At 29.9% G+C, this 21,186-nt stretch overlaps 1 pseudogene; it reads right to left on the bottom strand.

Moving 5' to 3' along the window:
- Positions 1-5,349: 5,349 nt before the first annotated feature.
- On the bottom strand, positions 5,350-9,520 carry LOC129985061 (uncharacterized; annotated as a pseudogene).
- Positions 9,521-21,186: the final 11,666 nt, after the last annotated feature.

Below are 21,186 nucleotides of genomic sequence, written 5' to 3'. Positions count from 1 at the left end.
AACCAGATTTGCACCATACTTAAAACTTAATGCCGAGTCGTAATGAGAATCTTAGACCCTTCCGACGCTCTCGAGGTACGGGTCTTGATGGCTTGATCGGCAGGGTGTGTCATTGTATTTTGCTGGTCTTCTGTTCGAATCTGGAGAGCGACTAATAATTTTATAATTTTTTCTTTTTTTTTAAATAAATTTTATCTATATTTCTCCATTATTCATAGAGTTACTATGAACTATTCCAAATCATATGTTTCAAAAAAATATTTAATGTCAAAATAATTCTATATTTAATCGGAAATTTAGGAGGCAAGTTCGGGCACATGCGCAGAATCTATTCCTATTCTTAGCATTGTGCTTTTAAAACCAGATTTGCACCGTACTTAAAGCTTAATTCCGATTCGTAATGAGAATCTTAGACACTTCTAACGCCCTCCAGATACGAGCCTTGGTGGCTTGATCGGCAGGTTGTGTCATTGTATTTTGCTGATCTTCTGTTCGAATCTCGAGAGCGACATATAATTTTATAATTTTTCTTTTTTTTAAATAAATTTTATCTCTATTTCTCCATTATTCATAGAGTTACTATAAATTATTCCAAATCATATATTTCAAAAGAATATTTTAATGTCAAAATATTTCTATATTTAATCGGAAATTTAAGAGGCAAGTTCGGGCACATGCGCAGAATCTATTCCTATTCTTAGCATTGTGCTTTTAAAACCAGATTTACACCGTTCTTTAAACTTATTGCGGAGTCGTAATGAGAATCTTAGACCCTTCCGACGCTCTCGGAGTACGAGTCTTGGTGGCTTGTTCGGCAGGGTGTGTCATTGTATTTTGCTGGTCTTCTGTTCGAATCTGGAGAGAGACCAATTATTTTTTATTTTTTCTTTTTTTTATGAAATTTCATCTATAACTATCCATTATTCATAGAGTTACTATGAATTATTCCAAATCATATATTTCAAAAAAATATTTTAATGTCAAAATATTTCTATATTTAATCGGAAATTTAACAGACAAGTTTGGACACATGCGCAGAATCTATTCCTATTCTTAGCATTATGCTTTTAAAACCAGATTTGCACCATACTTAAAACTTAATGCCGAGTCGTAATGAGAATCTTAGACCCTTCCGACGCTCTCGAGGAACGGGTCTTGATGGCTTGATCGGCAGGGTGTGTCATTGTATTTTGCTGGTCTTCTGTTCGAATCTGGAGAGCGACGAATAATTTTATAATTTTTTCTTTTTTTTTAAATAAATTTTATCTATATTTCTCCATTATTCATAGAGTTACTATGAACTATTCCAAATCATATGTTTCAAAAAAATATTTAATGTCAAAATAATTCTATATTTAATCGGAAATTTAGGAGGCAAGTTCGGGCACATGCGCAGAATCTATTCCTATTATTAGCATTGTGCTTTTAAAACCAGATTTGCACCGTACTTAAAGCTTAATTCCGATTCGTAATGAGAATCTTAGACCCTTCTAACGCCCTCCAGATACGAGCCTTGGTGGCTTGATCGGCAGGTTGTGTCATTGTATTTTGCTGATCTTCTATTCGAATCTCGAGAGCGACCTATAATTTTATAATTTTTCTTTTTTTTAAATAAATTTTATCTCTATTTCTCCATTATTCATAGAGTTACTATAAATTATTCCAAATCATATATTTCAAAAGAATATTTTAATGTCAAAATATTTCTATATTTAATCGGAAATTTAAGAGGCAAGTTCGGGCACATGCGCAGAATCTATTCCTATTCTTAGCATTGTGCTTTTAAAACCAGATTTACACCGTTCTTTAAACTTATTGCCGAGTCGTAATGAGAATCTTAGACCCTTCCGACGCTCTCGAGGTACTGGTCTTGGTGGCTTGATCGGCAGGGTGTGTCATTGTATTTTGCTGGTCTTCTGTTCGAATCTGGAGAGAGACAAATTATTTTTTTTAAGGAAATTTTATCTATAACTATCCATTATTCATACAGTTACTATAAATTATTCCAAATCATATATTTCAAAAAAATATTTTAATGTCAAAATATTTCTATATTTAATCGGAAATTTCAGAGGCAAGTTCGGGCACACGCGCAGAATCTATTAATATTCTAGCAATGTGCTTTTAAAACCAGATTTGCACCGTACTTAAAGCTTAATTCCGATTCGTAATGAGATTCTTAGATCCTTCTAACGCCCTAGAGGTACGAGACTTGGTGGCTTTATCGGCAGGATGTGTCATTGTAATTTGCTGGTCTTCTGTTCGAATCTCGAGAGCAACTAATAATTTTATAATTTTTTCTTTTTTTTTAAATAAATTTTATTTATATTTCTCCATTATTCATAGAGTTACTATGAACTATTCCAAATCATATATTTCAAAAGAATATTTTAATGTCAAAATATTTCTATATTTAATCGGAAATTTAAGAGGCAAGTTCGGGCACATGCGCAGAATCTATTCCTATTCTTAGCATTGTGCTTTTAAAACCAGATTTACACCGTTCTTTAAACTTATTGCCGAGTCGTAATGAGAATCTTAGACCCTTCCGACGCTCTCGAAGTACGAGTCTTGGTGGCCTGTTCGGCAGGGTGTGTCATTGTATTTTGCTGGTCTTCTGTTCGAATCTCGAGAGCGACATATAATTTTATAATTTTTCTTTTTTTTAAATAAATTTTATCTCTATTTCTCCATTATTCATAGAGTTACTATGAATTATTCCAAATCATATGTTTCAAAAAAATATTAAATGTCAAAATAATTCTATATTTAATCGGAAATTTAGGAGGCAAGTTCGGGCACATGCGCAGAATCTATTCCTATTATTAGCATTGTGCTTTTAAAACCAGATTTGCACCGTACTTAAAGCTTAATTCCGATTCGTAATGAGAATCTTAGACCCTTCTAACGCCCTCGAGATACGAGCCTTGGTGGCTTGATCGGCAGGTTGTGTCATTGTATTTTGCTGGTCTTCTGTTCGAATCTCGAGAGCGACATATAATTTTATAATTTTTCTTTTTTTTAAATAAATTTTATCTCTATTTCTCCATTATTCATAGAGTTACTATAAATTATTCCAAATCATATATTTCAAAAGAATATTTTAATGTCAAAATATTTCTATATTTAATCGGAAATTTAAGAGGCAAGTTCGGGCACATGCGCAGAATCTATTCCTATTCTTAGCATTATGCTTTTAAAACCAGATTTGCACCATACTTAAAACTGAATGCCGAGTCGTAATGAGAATTTTAGACCCACCCTTCCGACGCTCTCGAGGTACTGGTCTTGGTGGCTTGATCGGCAGGGTGTGTCATTGTATTTTGCTGGTCTTCTGTTCGAATCTGGAGAGAGACAAATTATTTTTTTATTTTTTATTTTTTTAATGAAATTTCATCTATAACTATCCATTATTCATACATTTACTATAAATTATTCCAAATCATATATTTCAAAAAAATATTTTAATGTCAAAATATTTCTATATTTAATCGGAAATTTCAGAGGCAAGTTCGGGCACATGCGCAGAATCTATTCCTATTCTTAGCATTGTGCTTTTAAAACCAGATTTGCACCGTACTTAAAGCTTAATTCCGATTCGTAATGAGATTCTTAGATCCTTCTAACGCCCTAGAGGTACGAGACTTGGTGGCGTTATCGGCAGGATGTGTCATTGTAATTTGCTGGTCTTCTGTTCGAATCTCGAGAGCAACTAATAATTTTAAATTTTTTCTTTTTTTTTAAATAAATTTTATCTATATTTCTCCATTATTCATAGAGTTACTATGAACTATTCCAAATCATATATTTCAAAAGAATATTTTAATGTCAAAATATTTCTATATTTAATCGGAAATTTAAGAGGCAAGTTCGGGCACATGCGCAGAATCTATTCCTATTCTTAGCATTGTGCTTTTAAAACCAGATTTACACCGTTCTTTAAACTTATTGCCGAGTCGTAATGAGAATCTTAGATCCTTCCGACGCTCTCGAAGTACGAGTCTTGGTGGCCTGTTCGGCAGGGTGTGTCATTGTATTTTGCTGGTCTTCTGTTCGAATCTGGAGAGAGACCAATTATTTTTGTTTTTTTCTTTTTTTTTTTATGAAATTTCATCTATAATTATCCATTATTCATAGAGTTACTATAAATTATTCCAAATCATATATTTCAAAAAAATATTTTAATGTCAAAATATTTCTATATTTAATCGGAAATTTAACAGGCAAGTTTGGACACATGCGCAGAATCTATTCCTATTCTTAGCATTATGCTTTTAAAACCAGATTTGCACTATACTTAAAACTTAATGCCGAGTCGTAATGAGAATCTTAGACCCTTCCGACGCTCTCGAGGTACGGGTCTTGAGGCTTGATCGGCAGGGTGTGTCATTGTATTTTGCTGGTCTTCTGTTCGAATCTGGAGAGCGACTAATAATTTTATAATTTTTTCTTTTTTTTTAAATAAATTTTATCTATATTTCTCCATTATTCATAGAGTTACTATGAACTATTCCAAATCATATGTTTCAAAAAAATATTTAATGTCAAAATAATTCTATATTTAATCGGAAATTTAGGAGGCAAGTTCGGGCACATGCGCAGAATCTATTCCTATTCTTAGCATTGTGCTTTTAAAACCAGATTTGCACCATACCACGACCTCCGTAATACAAGGCCTCACATCTAGTTTGTGACGTCACACAATTAGGATGATTGCCTGCCGTGAGCAGAATCTTGCTTTCTTCCTTGATGTGTAGGTATATTTTAAATTCACTTAAAAATAACTTACTATTCCTAATATTAAGACATGAATCTTGCATAAAATTCAAGATTTATTTTTTCCCGTGTGAATAAAAGAAACGGCATGATAGAAAATCCTAAAAGTCCTCTATAGCGTATTGACCATTTAATAACATTCAAACTTTCGAAGATGTGAATTTATTAGATATATACATTGAGGTATGGTTAGTTTTCTTGTTTTAATAGTTTTTTTATTTTATTAAAAGCTGTTAAAAATCGTTTTATTTTTTCCTTGAAAATATTTTTTAAAGCTTGAAATTAAATTAATCATTAAGACTTTTTAAAGCTTTTGACGATTTTTTTTATTGTAGTGAGATATAATACATGTATTTTATAAACTAACATATAATTGTTTACTTCTCAAATTACTTATGAACTTTCAAATAAAACATTAATGTATTTAATATCAGATTTAAATTTTACACCAACTAATTCTGTTGATAAAAAAGAATTACTTTCACACCTTGTTTTTTCACAATAAGAATTGTTTTCATTTAATATATTAGTCATTCATACAATTTAATTAACTTGCTTTTATTACATCTGATTTCACATTTCAATGCACTTATACTTAATCTGAAGTAACAGTAAAGGATAACACAAATAAAAAATCACACACTATTTGATTCATAACATTTTATTTTCAGAGACAATAACAAAATACATTTTGTTTCTTAACTTTATTATAAATTTCACACAGACAAATGAAAATAATTATAATATTAAATAAAGTTAAAATACAAATTTATAAATAAAAGTTAATAAACAATTTATACTGATATTACTTGTTATGCTTGAAAATTTAATATTAAATATTTTTATCATCCCTCCTCTTTTTCAAGTTAGTAATTTTTAATTTTTTTTCCTTTCTTTTTTCTGCTTTCTTTACAGCTAGGTTTTTTTTCTGAACTAAAGCTTTAGCTAAATTATCATTTTTTTTTCTTAACATAATTATTTTAAAATATATTTGTGGAGCACAAAACAACTTTCCAGATAATGGAATTAAACTGATGACCTTCATCACATGCTCCACTATCACAGAATTCATTTTCTTCTAGAATAGAATATGTAAGGCAAGAAACTATTTTTCTTTGATCGCGAAGTTTTAGGAATTCAGACTCATATTCGTCGCATATTTTTTTAAATACTGTAAAATTATAAAGCACTGCATTTAAAATATGTTCTTGCGGGAAAGAAGGTTTGCCCCTATCCAAATTTTTTAAATATTCATGTTCTAGGGATAATTCTATCTCTTTATCTAACTGATGTAAATATTTGCAGGCAGTACACTTAGATTTTTTTAAAACAGAAAAAAAACAATACCCTGCAAGATACATCAAAACAGGAAGGCTTTCTTGCAAATTCAAAATGTCTGTTGGTTCTACTTTAAGGTCGATGAAAGCAATTGAAGAGCTTGGATCATAATCCGGAAAGATATCATCTGTTTCAAAATTTGTAATTTTAAAGGTGCCGAAAGATTTGCTGGGAACGGACAGTTTCAACAAAGACTGAATTCTTAATTTTTTTTCACATTCAAAGAGTTGCTGTGTTGAAATATTGTATTGGCAACCTGCTAATCTGCGATAACAGCCAAACCTACTTTCCAAGTCATCTGTTTGAAGCTTGCCAGGGAGAATATAACTCATTTTAAAATTATCTTTACAATAAGATGAAATTTCTATTAAAGCTTTGGTAGTTAAAACTAAAGCAGTCCTTGTTTCTTTTGTAAATGCCCCAGTATTAAATTTCATGTCTTCCCAATTATCAAGCCATTTTAAAAATTTCTCTAAAAATAATATCTTAATGTCCTTTTTATCAAAAGTGAATGGCTCCTGATACCTATTGTTTAAGCGTTTACCTTTATTTGGTGTTTTAACATTAACAATTTGCCACCATGTAATAATGATTTTTAAAAACTCAGACGTATCCTTAGAATAGATTAAATTTTTCCTTTCTCCTAATTCAACAAGAGCTTCTGCAACATGTTCATTAAAAATACTCAAAACCAACTGAACGTTTTGCCTTTCCATGTTTCATGGAGCAAGTGCTTTAAGACTTAATTTAAAACCATATTTAACTAAGCTATCCGATTCTAAGTTGTACAAATCTCTTATAGTTGAAAATCGAGCTGTTTTAAAGTTAGCTATATCTTTTACCTCAGGAACCAAATCAAAATTAGGATAGAAGAAACATTTGCCATCATTTTTTTTGATTTAACCAATTGTTTCTCATACACTTGAACAAATGAACAGGGTCTACAACATAGAACAGTGGTCTTTGTTTATTAACTGGATGAGAATAACAATAAGATAATTCTGGCGGATCAATAAAAAGTCCAACAGCTTTCCTATTAACTGAATTATTGTCAGTAATAATACCAATAACTGTAAACCCAATACCTTCCAATCCAATAATGATTTTCTTAATAAATTCATGCAAAATTTCCCCTGATATGGAATGCACTGGCAGAACATGAACAACATCTTTATACTGGGATGCAATGCTTTTGACCATAAAAACTTGGGCACTAGAAGCAGAAGCTTCAGAATCGCACGACATGCCCGTTACACAACCCCCTTTATACTCAAAATATTCTTTTATGTGAACTTCATCTAGCAATAAAGTCACAATTTTATCTTTCTCCTGCAAATATTTAAATTTCTGTTTTATGTACAACAAAAAATATGAATCTAGCTGTTCTAATTGTGGGCTTACATTATACTTTGAACACAGATGATTTATAGTATTTGGATGAGGCAGAACCAAATATCCACTTTGTCTTAGGAATTTATATGCAGATGGTGCTATAGTATACAGTAAAGATGAAAATATCATTATATCAGATGAATATCTGCGTGCATATTTATTATTTCCAAGAAAAGAAACTTGCTCCATCAAAAAATTAATTGCTTGCTAGCTAACTTCAGAATTTTCCGAAAGGGCCTTTAATAAGTTGCATATTAACTGGACTGTATCTTTTACTTCAATTTTCCCTTTTAACTCATACATAAAATTTTCTAAATGATCTAGAATTTCTATAATTGTACCTGATTTACTTATGACTAATGGAAAAGAAAAATTGCCTAAACTTCTAACCTCATGATCTGCAACATATGCATGGGCTTCTAATTTGGAAGAAATTAATAAAGAATGACTTACCTTAGGAGCTTGAGAAGTGTCTAGACAAATAAAAATTATTTCGTTTGCTTTTTGAATTACACTCCATATATTTGATTCAAAGTTTTTAAATTTTAAAATTAAATCAGAAAAAGTGTTGATTTTTTCTAACTCCTCTTTTTTTGCTATGTCCTGGAGACTGCTATTTAAAGCTGCTTTTAGGTTTTCCATATCCTTACGTGTTGCCCTATCCATTGGAGTTTCTCTTCTTGCTTTTGATTCCGAGGAAAAATATGAGGGTAAATTAGGGAAAATTGAAGGTACAGCACCAGGTACAAGCCTAGAAAAAAAAAGTGGAATTCATTAGATAAAAAAAATTAGTAATTTTATAATGCATAAACTGAAAGCTAACGTATATTGGACAGTATTAAATAAAATCATACTATTAAATAATAAAATTTAAAATCAACAGAAACATTTATTCATCCAAAATAAATAGTTCAATATTGTGTTGGAATATCTAAAATAATTATTTATTATTACTACCATTCAAGTAATACAATATTCTACATGAATTAATCAATTGATTTTACAAGGTATGAAAAATTGATTTAAAAACAGTTAACTTTTCATTACTTTTAAGAAAAGTTTAAGATATTTTGTAAAAGTTGCATTCATTTATAATTAAAGATTGTGTATAACTAATGATATTTAAAAATAATAAATATTAATTGTTTTATATATAATCTGATGATTTATAGATAAACAAAAACTACATTTTCTAAACCTATATGAGCATGCAATTCATATTGTTTTACAACTATATCTAACTTTTTTACATAATATTTTAGAACAAAATATAAATTTAATTTGCTACAATCTATAGTCATGATATATATAATAAAAAATTAAGTTTTATTATTCATTAGATGATTTTAAACTTTTTTTTATAAGAATATAATAACAGTAAATCACTTAAGTACTTTGTAAGATTTTGGTGATAATTATTACATATTTCTATAAAAAAATTACCTTTTATACTCCATTGGTACTTGAATAAGTTCTCCTGTACTGGTATTAAACGCTTCTCTAACAGTTAAAAACTGATTTTCTGGAAAATGTTTAGCACAGACCTACATATATGAAACAAATATTAGGCTTAAGTCAAATTTTAAAAAATATATATATGAAGTATAATTAAAAAGATACAGAAACAAAACATTTTAAATATTAAGAACAAATTTAAAAAAGACTATGAGAAGTAACAATAAAACAAAGAAATTTTTTTATTTAGCTCAAGCAAACAATACCAAAGTAATTGGAAGCATAAGCAACTAAATGTAGAGAAAACAAAATGACAGAAATGGAAGTTATACATAATTTTAAATGTTTCACAATTCAAGAGAATTAATTAACTAAAAATTGTACAAAAAAGAATCAAACTTACCTTACTATATTTAGTTGGCACGAAATTGTCCCGCTTTATTGCAGAGATCCATAATCTTCTAGTGTTTTCATCTTTTGGAAACGAAAATACTGAAATATTGGGGCTATTTTTCGTGTAATTACTTTTACAATTAGGAACACAGCACGCACTAGGCATCATTATTACAATAAATTAAAATTAATATGAAAAAAAGATCAGAAAACTTTTAAATAAAACCAGTAACACATTACCCGCACTTCGCTACGCCAACATCTACCGTGACTAACGGAACTCTTTTACACCAGCTGCCTTTAGAATTTTCCTGAAAATTCATCCTAACTCGTGACGTCACGGGCTGAACGCGTTGGGAGTTGTGAGGCCTTGTATTACGAAGGTCGTGACCATACTTAAAACTTAATGCCAAGTCGTAATGAGAATCTTAGACAAACCCTTCCGACGCTCTCGAGGTACGGGTCTTGGTGGCTTGATCGGCAGGGTGTGTCATTGTATTTTGCTGGTCTTCTGTTCAAATCTGGAGAGAGACAAATTTTTTTTTATTTTTTATTTTTTTTTAATGAAATTTCATCTATAACTATCCATTATTCATACAGTTACTATAAATTATTCCAAATCATATATTTCAAAAAAATATTTTAATGTCAAAATATTTCTACATTTAATCGGAAATTTCAGAGGCAAGTTCGGGCACATGCGCAGAATCTATTCCTATTCTTAGCATTGTGCTTTTAAAACCAGATTTGCACCGTACTTAAAGCTTAATTCCGATTCGTAATGAGATTCTTAGATCCTTCTAACGCCCTCGAGGTACGAGTCTTGGTGGCTTTATCGGCAGGATGAGTCATTTTAATTTGCTGGTCTTCTGTTCGAATCTGGAGAGAGACCAATTATTTTTTCTTTTTTCTTTTTTTTTATGAAATTTCATCTATAACTATCCATTATTCATAGAGTTACTATGAATTATTCCAAATCATATATTTCAAAAAAATATTTTAATGTCAAAATATTTCTATATTTAATCGGAAATTTAACAGGCAAGTTCGGACACATGCGCAGAATCTAATTGTATTCTTAGCATTATGCTTTTAAAACCAGATTTACACCGTTCTTAAAACTTAATGCCGAGTCGTAATGAGAATCTTAGACCCTTCCGACGCTCTCGAGGTGCGGGTCTTGGTGGCTTGATCGGCAGGGTGTGTCATTGTATTTTGCTGGTCTTCTGTTCGAATCTGGAGAGAGACAAATTATTTTTTTTAATGAAATTTCATCTATAACTATCGAATATTCATAGAGTTACTATGAATTATTCCAAATCATATATTTCAAAAAAATATTTTAATGTCAAAATATTTCTATATTTAATCGGAAATTTAACAGGCAAGTTCGGGCACATGCGCAGAATCTAATCCTATTCTTAGCATTGTGCTTTTAAAACCAGATTTACACCGTTCTTTAAACTTATTGCCGAGTCGTAATGAGAATCTTAGACCCTTCCGACGCTCTCGATGTAAGAGTCTTGGCGGCTTGTTCGGCAGGGTGTGTCATTGTATTTTGCTGGTCTTCTGTTCGAATCTGGAGAGAGACAAATTATTTTTTATTTTTTTAATGAAATTTCATCTATAACTATCCATTATTCATAGAGTTACTATGAATTATTCCAAATCATATATTTCAAAAAAATATTTTAATGTCAAAATATTTCTATATTTAATCGGAAATTTAACAGGCAAGTTCGGGCACATGCGCAGAATCTAATCCTATTCTTAGCATTGTGCTTTTAAAACCAGATTTACACCGTTCTTTAAACTTATTGCCGAGTCGTAATGAGAATCTTAGACCCTTCCGACGCTCTCGAAGTAAGAGTCTTGGCGGCTTGTTCGGCAGGGTGTGTCATTGTATTTTGCTGGTCTTCTGTTCGAATCTGGAGAGAGACCAATTATTTTTTATTTTTTCTTTTTTTTATGAAATTTCATCTATAACTATCCATTATTCATAGAGTTACTATGAATTATTCCAAATCATATATTTCAAAAAAATATTTTAATGTCGAAATATTTCTATATTTAATCGGAAATTTAACAGGCAAGTTCGGGCACATGCGCAGAATCTAATCCTATTCTTAGCATTGTGCTTTTAAAACCAGATTTACACCGTTCTTTAAACTTATTGCCGAGTCGTAATGACAATCTTAGACCCTTCCGACGCTGTCCATTAGCAAGGCTTGGTGGCTTGATCAGCAGTGTGTGTTATTGTATTTTGTTGGCCTTCTGTTTGAATCTCGAGAGCGACAAATAATTAATAATAATAAATTAAGAAAGCCGGTTTTAAGATTTCATATAATTATGTAAAAATTAATTTTGAACTTGTTTGATTTGCTATTCATTCTATGCAACGGGCAGCAAACACATTTTTTCAACGTTGCAAGTTGCGATGGGCAGTGCTTGTGCACTGCACAGTTGCGCCTCGAATTCGTCAATTTATGTTTTTCATGAATATCCCTTTTCACTTTTTTTTCTAGGTGAAACAAAAGTTTGATAAATTCCATCTCTTGTTTCTCGTCGGATGTTTTGTCTATCGGTATGAAGTCGGTATTAATAGAAACGTCAGTAATTTGACTGGCTTGTTTCGAAGAACGTGTGAAAGGAATAAATAATTCTCCGTTTTCTGCTTCTTGAGCACAGTATTTAAGGATATCATATAAAATTTTCTTCGTACCACTCCTGAAAGCTTTTTTACATCACTTGAACTATCGTTATCACTACGAAATATTCAGTTAAAATAAAATGCTGTCAGAAATGACATAACACTCAGATACACCTGAAAAAAAAAATAGAACTAGAATGCGAGAAATCCAAGGTCAAATTTGCTCATCGTTCTGCGTCTCACCCCTTAATGAAATGGAATTGTCGAAATATGGTCTCAGAATCCGATCTGTTTCGTGTCATGACTGGTTTGCTTAATATTGTGAAGGTGAAAACAGGAAACAAAAATATAAAGTTGTTATATTTGGTAAAAATAATGTAAGTATTAAGTATGTTTAATTTTTTTGTTTATATTTTCTATTTTACATTTTAAAATTTAAATTTTATTATATAAATTTCTTCTATCAAAAATTTGTGTAAGTTAAGAAGTTCTGGCTTGTGTTTAATGGAATTTTAAATAAAACACAGGGTGTTAAAATATTCCATAATTTCTTTCGCAACGTTTTAACATAAATTATGTCTTTAGCAAGCATCGGAATTAGATTAAGAAGTGTTTTTTTTAAATTCCTTGAAAATGTGTAGATTAGATAATTTTAAATTGCATTAACATTAATTGTTAAAATAATAAAATTGCAAAATAAACGTCAAAATATTTATTCAATAACTTTAATTTCATTTTTAGATAAAAATGAGTAAATCGGAAGTTTGGTATAGTTTCAAAAAATTCGGGTTAAACAAGGCAATCTGAAATCATTGTAATAAGATGTTGAGCTGCAAAGGATCATCTACGAGCAATCTACATAATCATTTGAAAGCAATTAATAAAATAATTGTCGGAAATAATATTATTGTTTATTTTCTTGAAGACCTTGAAGAAAAACTTAGAAATCCAAGGACACTGAAAGCTGAATTTTCATTATTTGAACAAACGAATAAAAGAAAAAAAAACTTAGATTTGCAATTTGATGCTGACCTCAGTAACTAGTGAACGAGAATTTTCAATTTCAGGCAATATTGTGTCCAAAATAAGAACGAGACTTGGCCACCGTTCAGTGGATATTTTATATTTTTTAAAATCCTATTTTCTTAGGAGAAAATAAAATTAGTGAAAATAATATAAATATTATTTGAAATTTTTGTTTGAGTTTTCGTTATTTTGTGTCAGTGTAATCTTTTGTGTATATGTAATCTTTAATTTTGTTTTTTATATTTTGACTTTGATATTGATTTCGTTTTTTATTGATTTCGTTTTCTATTTAATTTATATAAAATAAAATAGAATAGGGAAAAATATTTTATTTTTTCCCTATTCATTTTTTTAACAAAAATTCGAAAACCGGCTAAAACCGGGTTTTTTTTGGATATATCGAATTCGAAAACCGGTTTTTCAAAAAGTCTTTTTTTATAAACTCTAATGGGATAATATCAAAGTACCCGCAGTATTAATGATTTTTAAAATAATTTTAGGATAAATTTATATTTGCATAAAATCTATTGACTTTAATTTTCCTATTCAGTCATAAAATCTATTCACTTTAATTTTCCTAGTTAGTCCTTGTTTTAAAGTTCATTCTACCTCGGAATTACTGTAATAGTAAAATTATTATAATTATGCTATTTGTAAAATTAATCTTGGTAAATTTCTCCTTTTTCGTAATTTCCCATTTTGTTTAATCCCTACATCAATCTCTACTTTACGATAGCATTGAAGTCCAAACGCGTCCATATAGAAACCAGCTTTAACAAATCTCTCGATTTTTATAAATTTAATTTCCTTTAACTTGAAATTTACATAAGCATAATTTATCTAAATACTTGCGTTAAGAAAGAACTGTTTAAAAAGTGTAGCAAAAGCTCAATTCTTTAAAGAAAAGTGGCAAAAAAAGATGTATTCTTATTGTTTAATCTTTCTTTTATCAATCATAATATTTCTAAAGTATTTGAACTTTTAATAAGGTTGTAATATTTGATAAAATTTCCTATTTTAGTTAAACTTTTTAAAAGACATGTTTTGGTTTTCTTTTATCGAATATTTCTGTAGAAATAAAGTACTTCTTTAATTCACTAAGTAAGTTTATTTCTCCTTATTGAAATAAAATCGAGAGTATTAAGGGACTAACAAGTTATTCCTTTAAAATAATGACACGAAATGCTGACGAATGAAAACAATTAGAAGATATATGAAATTTGTAGTTTTTTTCTTGTCTTCAAACAAAGCAAACTGAATTCAAAGCACTTAAGATGTTTTAACATAATGTTAATAGGATGTTAAATAGACCACAAAAAAAAATTCAATTTAAAAAAAATATTTTGATTTGCCAAGTTCCAATGGAGTAATAATGATATAATTCCCCTTTTCAAAGCAATGTTTAGAAGTTGCGCAAAATTTAACAAAAAATGAGGGAAATACTGCTATATATATAATATTTATACACTTGAATGCATATATAATATGCATGTAAACTTTTGATAGGGAGAATCCAGCTGCATTTTGTAAGTCAATAATTTACGAAAGTCGATTTTCTTTACTTTTTCACAGATCTAACTTCACGATCACAGTTGATAAAAGTTCTGGTTATCAGACCCTTTTGAGATTCCTAGGCCCGCCGCAAAGCGTTTTCTAGTGTCTTAGTTTTCAAGACTTTCATTAAGCATTCTTATTTATGAATGTTGCTCCTATAAATTTCTTTCCCCAATTTTTACACTGCGTTTTATCTTTCCTATACTAAACTTTTATTGTGTCATCGTCATCTATTTTTACCGTATGCTTGGAGCATCTTAGTCTAATCAGGCTTTTGCGCCATCAAAATTACCCAACGAATCATCCCGTCGCAAAGCAGCCCCCGTGCTACAGCATTTTCGAAACCGTAATACACACATGCTCAGAATCCAATATCGTTCACTTGCACATTGTTTTAAACGGCGCACGTGATCCATTTCTGAAGGGAACAACTACACAGTCACCGCTCGTTATTTAGTCTCGCAACTTCACTATCTACGTAGAAACACGTAATTAAGCATGTTCGGGGATGAAAAAGTCTTTTTTCTTCATTAACAAATATTTTTAATTTTCTTTGTAAGAGATCAATAATATAATTCAATAAATATTCCTTTATTTTGCTTTCGACAGTTATAAATTAATTTGAAATAATTTAAATGTGTCAAATATATATCATCTCAAACGCATGCAGAACCAATTTTTATCGATCTGAAAACGTTGTCAAATTCGAAATACATACGTTTCAAATGAGAGAGCTGGAATTCTAAAAACGCGAGTTTATACAGTTTATCGGGTTGTGACCTCCCTGGAATAATATTTAACGAATGGATCTACATATAAGAATTACTGAAAAAAAGGCGAATAATCACATTTTTATAATCAAATCTGTTATTGTTTTTAAAAGCTTCTTCTAGATTTCCTTATGATTTAGATATAAAATAATCGGCATATGTCCAGACATTCAAAAAGAATGATTAAAAAAAGCATGCAATCAACCGCAATAAATTGTGTTACTTTATCAGTTGATTGAATATATTTTTAATTTTGCAAATGAATGGCTCTAAAATATTCTCTATCCACATGGGCCAATGCTCAGTTGCTACAGAGACATGATTCTGTACGTCGAAGGCTTGAAATGCCTTTGACGTATGACGTAAGTGTACATGTTGATAGTATTCTTATTTTTAGAGAAAAATCATAATTATTTTACTATTTCTCACCTCTTAATTCATTGCACTAAATATACGCCAAATACATCTCAGATTAAAATGAAAAAGTTCTGCTTTTTCAATATCTCGATAGCATTAATTTTGGACAATTTATCTTCTCCAAAGGGGGGGATAATCAATCGCATGTGCACATTTCCGAAGCTCTTAGTCATGCCTTGGACTAGACTTCAATCCCGTTCAGCGCATTTTCTTCCATTTTGCACCTCTATTTCGACAAAATAAACGCCACCTAGCGCAAGTGCCAAAGCACAGTCGATTTTCGCATCTGAGAACTGACAGTATATATCAGACATGCGCAGAACTCAATCTCATTCACTGAAATTGCACTTTCAGTTATCCATACGATTCAAAAGAACATGAAATCACTTACAAAACAATAGAGAAATGCAAAGGAATAATAACATTTCCTGCAGTACAAGCGACGGCCATCATGCAACTCAATAGACATAGCCGGTTTCATCCATTTCTAATACTGTGCGTTCACATACTGCACGCGTGTATCTCTGAAAACAAACTTTTGATCCTTTTTGTCGCAGACAAAAGACGCAAATATTTAGAATCGCTTTCAAATGTCTCAGTTTTTTGACAGTGGCGAGGAAAACATTTAATGGAGACTTCACATATGATTTTGAGAAAATTCGATGAGTTGAACTTGGTTATGAATTGGATCAAGAATTCACGAAGGAACAGCATTTTGAAGTTGATGAGAAGTCAAAGGAACCATTAAAGATAAAAATCAACTCTGTCTAAATAATGATAAATACCTTTCGAACAACTATTGTCCAGATTGTAAATGCCTTTAAGTCAAATAAGTGCATGGTTTGATGACTTGCAATTTTCCAGCTATTTGTGAGTTCAAAATGTCGGCGTTCCTTCACGATAATGAAGCGACTCCTATGTCTTTGGAATGATCAAATTTACCGTCAACGCATCACGTGCTAATACTCTCGACACAAGTTTGTTCTTCCGAAACGATCCCTTCTGACATTTTCTTTTTCTTGGACGGAAATGTTGCGTAAGAGGCAGCAATTTTTAAATTCCGAAGTGCAGTACAACAATAGAAAATGGGGCAAATAGAATTAAAACAAATAGAAAATGTGGCATATGGAAGCTTGTAGAACTCATTTACTTCTTTATATGCTGGAGAGAGAAAACGAGACGAAATTACTTTGAACTAAGCATCATATGATCAAATTCCACCAGAAATGATTTTTTTTCTTGGTAAAATATGTTCCAGAATTGTTTGATGTTTTTCTTCCTTGCGCATTCCTTCTGCAAAACGCCATGTTAAAATCTAAGGGAGCTTTTCAAACTGTCCATTACATTTCTAATTTTTTTTCCAATTGTAGCCTTTTAAATGTCTACAATTATAAATCTTTATAATAGCACAGTCTTCCGAAGAGATTCAAACTCGCCACTCCACTTTTGTTCAAAAAATTTATATTTATTATATATTATATTATATAAAAATTTATATGCTTATTAAAAAAATAAAATCACATTTAATTTTGAAAGGCTTTATTATAGTACTTAAAGGGGTGTTTTCTATTTTACTCGCCGTTTATTGAAAATGTTTCTTTGAGGCATCTGTTCATTCTTATAAGCACAAGAATTTGTTTCCTCACTCATCTACTCCTATTCATTTTAATTCTTTCAAAAGCACATTGCATTAATGAAAATGCTGAAGTTTAACTTATATATGTAAAAAAAAGAATATAATTGCTTAAAATGTATAACTACACATTTTTCTAAATTTTAAATTCAAGATAATAATTATGTATTTCTTTGAACCAAAAAAATTTAATATATTTAATATGAAGTAATATTAGTACTGATTAAAAATATGTCACACTAATAAAAAGGTATAATTTATATTAAAAAATGATTTTATTATTTTATAGCAAAGGCAATTATATTTTTTTCCGTACTCGTGAGCGCATTTGTAACTTAATTGATGATCGTTAACTGTAAACCTTAATTTCTTTTTCTAAAATATTATTAAACGGCAACTTTTATATTAATTTATAGACTTGATTAAGGTTCTGTGTTTTTTAAGTATTTACTATTAAATTACGGAACCGTTTTTTTAATAATTTTTTCCGCAAACTATAAAATAAATGGATGACCTAATTTCACTCCAATAATTAGTGAATTGTTATTTAAAGTTATTTATCGAATTTTATTTCCTTCATAATGAGATATAACCTGCGACAAATCAAAATGACTACAACTTTCAGGCTTTATGCATTTAAATTTATAAATTTTGGCCTGAGATATGCTGCTTTCAACTTTCTACGTTTCATATTGCAATTATTATGAGAAATGGATTTTGTTCCTCCCAACTTAGCATAATCTACTGAAGAAGGGCATAAAAAAGCATCTATGCTTGGAGAGATTTTATCAGGCTGGTTAAAGGATCTATACAGCAAAAATAGTGATTGGAACTGAACAAGTAGAATATTTTTGATATCTTATCGTTGAAAAAGGCTCAAGTCCACTACCTGAAGCTATTACAAACTACGCTTATCAAGCATGAAATTCATACATTCCTTGGCATGGCAAATTTTTATCGACGATACCTGAAGTATGCTTCAGAAACAGAAGCACTTCTTCACAAAGTATATACAAGCAGAAACACAACCTTGTTGGTTAATCTCACAGTTCCTTCATTACTTTTCTTTTCCTTCATAGTCATTTTATTTTGCGATGAGTTTTCGAGTCAGAGTATGTAGTTTGAAAAGTTTCTTCCTCTATGTGAATAGATTTTTCTTCTATATAAACACAAATAATTTATCAGGTATATGGATGGAATGTGTGAATATATTGAATATTAAAGGAAAGTGTGAGGAAAAAATTTCAAAATAGTCTCTGCTTTAATTCCAATAAAGCTAATACAAAAATAATAGTAATAATTTCTTCTAATTTATTGCAACTGTTTTTTTTTATTTAACCAAGATGGGAATATACTAACATAAATAATACGTTAATATTCAACAGTTAATTTAAAAATTTCAAATTTAAATAACTGTAACTGTTAATAGTATTATTACTATTTATCAGTCCAGCAAACTATATTTTTGTATTGTTTGCGCATGATATTATGACGTCATACATGACGTTTTTCCTTCTAGAATATTCTTTTCAATCACAAAATCCGCCATCTTGAAAATTTTCACTACTTGTGTTGTGCGCTCTTAGAAAGTGACAAATTTTGTGGTGAAAAAGTGATAATTTTTGATTATTTTGCTTATTCGATCTTATTACTTTCATTTATTATTTATTATTGTTAGTTGTTTTAAGTGTATTTTCAGATTCAATTCGGAATGGGTCTACGTTGGATAAGGAAGAAACTGTAAGTAATTCAAAACTTTTTTCCTTAGAAAGTACGCTTTGAAAACGATATTGTCAATTAAAAAATAAAATTATTTAAATAACATAACTGACATTTTTGTTCTTTTAGTCACATTCATATATTTATAAGTTTCACATCATATTTTAATAGCGAATATCTTCATGCTTTAATTGGTTTCATATCGTAATACTTACTTCGGATATTTATGAGTTGTTAGATGTTTAATTTAAAGCATATATTTGTAATAAAAGAAATATCGGAAAATAATTTTTGGGCTGTATATTTCAAACTGTTCCGAAATCTCTTCTTGTAAATCTTACTATGTTGTAATAAGATTAAAAAAGATAAAGTAATTACAATACATCTCTGTAACGAATTAATTAATCTAAATGCTAAATTTGAATCTGATAGCCAATTCGGTACTTATCGGTTGTAACGGCGACTAAAAAACGCCAAGGAAAAAATTGGCCAATTTGGCGATTTTAACAGTCAAACAATAAAGGTTGTGATTCGGAAATTCAAAATTTTTCATAATAAATAATACTGTATTTAAGTATATTTCTGTAATTTGATGAAATTTTTTGGCGCGTTTCGGTTACCGTAGAACCGAATTGTACCATCATTTTTTATTATAATGATTTCGATGGAAACTTTAAATTCTAAAGAAAAAGGAACTGATTGCAAGGAAAATATTTCAATTAATAAATAATTAATACGATCTTAACATTACATTGAACGATCTATTGCGAATAATTTTATTTTGATGTGTTTTTTAAACTGAAACATAAAAGAATAACCGCATGGGTATTCGCAAACGGTGAATTTTCGTTAGTGCGGGGATTTTTTCATAAAATATGCCAATTTTTATTGCAGTTACAACTGTTTGTTATATCTTTTATCGATGTTCAAATTGGCGGATATCTGGCGTGGTTCCGGATGGTTGTCGCGATTTTGGCACAGTTAGCTTGTTCTTAACTCTTATTGAATATCATATCAAAATTTACATTTGTGAAGAGGCATAAGCTTTCCCTAATTTTGCGTTAACCGAAGAGGAGCGCTGATAAGAAAATGTATAATTATTTATATCTATTATCGAAATGATTTAGACATTAAAATTTCTCTCGCACAAAAGAGGTTTCTCTCGTACAAAAGAGGTACGATTTTATTTCTTGGTAAGATCAGATTTTAATTGCTAAAAACTCTGTATAGGTGCCGACTTAGATGATTTATCCCTGGTATACACTTAATACATATTACAAAAGATTCGGTACTTGGCGGTTGTAATGGCGAGAAAAAGTGCCGAGAAAAGATTTCGCCAATTTGGCGATTTTAATCGTTATTTATTATGAAAAATTAATAAATGTACTTGAGAATATTTTCATAATTTGGCGAAATTTCCTCTTGGCACTATTTTTTTTCTGTTGAAACCAAATTGTGTCAAAGATTGTTTAAATATAATTTACTATTTTAATCGCAATAGCTGTCTTGAAAATCGGGAAAAAAATTCTTCTGCTCTGCCGAACTGAATAATTGACCTCATCTCCAGTAATATGGCAAAATATGTTTACTGATTACACTATTTGTTTGTAGCGAATTACTGTTTCTTATTAAAACAAATATCACTCGTTTGTAATGATTCAAAACATCAAATAATAACGAATTCGAGCAAATAGTTTCATAATTTCAACCCGAAACATTAGTTGCCAACTGAAGAGTATTTGTTAATGAAATTAATACGGTTAACACATATTAAATTAATAAAAAATTTATTATTATTTCTCGTAAATATCTTGAATTAATGACACTGAAATCGTTTTAATATCAATATAAGATATTTAAATAGGAAATTAAATGATTTAAACTATTAATTTAAGTTCATTGAAGATTGAAGGAAATAGAGTATATATGCTACTTTGGGTGCTTTCATGTTACCAAACAAATGAAAAAGAAATACTGTTACCTATAAATATACTGTAATTTTGCAAACAGGACGCAAAAAATTATTTTGTAATTGAAATGCAGTTCTAATAGTTCTGTCTCCA

This window comes from Argiope bruennichi, chromosome 9 (genome assembly GCF_947563725.1).
Source record: "Argiope bruennichi chromosome 9, qqArgBrue1.1, whole genome shotgun sequence".
Taxonomy (NCBI): Eukaryota; Metazoa; Arthropoda; class Arachnida; order Araneae; family Araneidae; genus Argiope; species Argiope bruennichi.
The sequence above is the reverse complement of the archived record's forward strand: the minus strand, read 5'-3'. Positions and strand labels throughout refer to the sequence as shown.